Here is a 1546-nt window from a genome sequence, read left to right as displayed (position 1 = left end):
GAGGCTTGAATTTTTTCTTCAGTTCTTTCAGCTTGAAAAAAGCTGAGCATGTTCTTTTTGGTTTTCTAACTCCAGGTCTTTGCATATTTCATTATAATAACTGACTTTGTCTTCTTGAGTTGCTCTTTGAAATCAACTTTTCAGCTCTTTTATCTTGTCATTTCTTCCATTTACTTTAGCTATTCTCTGTTCAAGGGCAAGTTTCAGAGTTTCTCTTCACATCCTGAGTCACAGCCATGGGGCTAATTATATATGATTGGAAACAAAAGATTCATTATAAAAATCATGATTGGTGACAGATCACTGTTGCAGGCCAGACTACAGAAGTGGGGAGAGGACCATGATTGCTTCTGGGCCTTGGCTACCTGGCTAGGTGGTAGTCCAGATATGATTCATGACCATGCAGCCTGAGTCTTAGCCACAAGGTGGCTACCAAACAATACCAAGACCCCAACCTTAATTTAAATTAGAATAGGACACACCCAGGCAAGTTCCCTAGTTCTTTGTGTGAGCATAATCTGCTTTCAACCACACTCTTCCTGAGAGCAAACTACCCCTTCCTAGCTTTGTCCTAGAGCTTGTCTATGCTTAGCCACAATGTTGGTCTGAAGGTCAGAAAGAACTCACCTGGTATCTGAACTTATGTCAAGATTCAAAATGGAGTTAGGGCTCCCATTATAGACCATAACCTTCCACAAACCCAAGTGCATTAGAATTTAAGCTCTAATCCTACTTCCGTAGTGATACTGCCTCGGAAACCCAGGGAGGGGTCGCTATGAGTCGGGGCCGACTCGACGGCAAACTACAACAACAACAACAACAACACTAACCAGCCATGGCCATGCAGGGAAACAGAAATGGGCCAGAAAGGAGCCCTGGTGGCACAATGTTTAAGCACTCGGCTGCTAATAGAAAGGGTGGAGGTTCTAACTCACTCAGAGGTTCCATGGGAGAAATATAACTGCCTAAAAAACACTACAGGGCAGTTCTGCTCTGTCACATGGCATCACTATGAGTCAAAAATCAACTCAGCAACACCTAACAACAAGTGCCTTCTTCCACGGTACCGTAAAATGGATGAACAGAAATGGGTCAGAGGGGACTTATATGCTTTCTAGGCCTGTTAATGCCTCCATGGAATTAGACTCCAGACCCTGAGTTCATGTCTTAACTAGTATGTGGTTGTGGTCAGATCCTTCTGTCCTCCATTTTTTCAGGTGCATAAGACTTAGACTAATATGTGCCAGGTAGGGTGGGTGTTACATGAGTGAAAGATGTACACTCTAGAGAGCTCCCAGCCTGGGCCGAGATGACTCTAACATAGGAAATGGTAAGTTCTATAAGAGAGAGGTTGTACAACTTCAACAGAGGGAGGCAGCATTATAATGGGATGGGGGTGAGGAGTGTCAGGTTAGGTGACTGATGTAGGGAGGAACCAGGCCAGAGGAAAAGGAAAGAAAAGTTTATTTAAAGAGTAAAATCATAGAAGCATAAAGGCTGGCTCTCAGTAACTAAGAGAGAAGCAGCCTTGATTGTAAAAGTTAGT

This window comes from Orycteropus afer, unplaced genomic scaffold (genome assembly GCF_000298275.1).
Source record: "Orycteropus afer afer isolate SDZICR_OR568_19922 unplaced genomic scaffold, OryAfe1.0 scaffold00455, whole genome shotgun sequence".
In the NCBI taxonomy this organism is placed as follows: Eukaryota; Metazoa; Chordata; class Mammalia; order Tubulidentata; family Orycteropodidae; genus Orycteropus; species Orycteropus afer.
Note: the sequence above shows the minus strand (reverse complement) of the source record.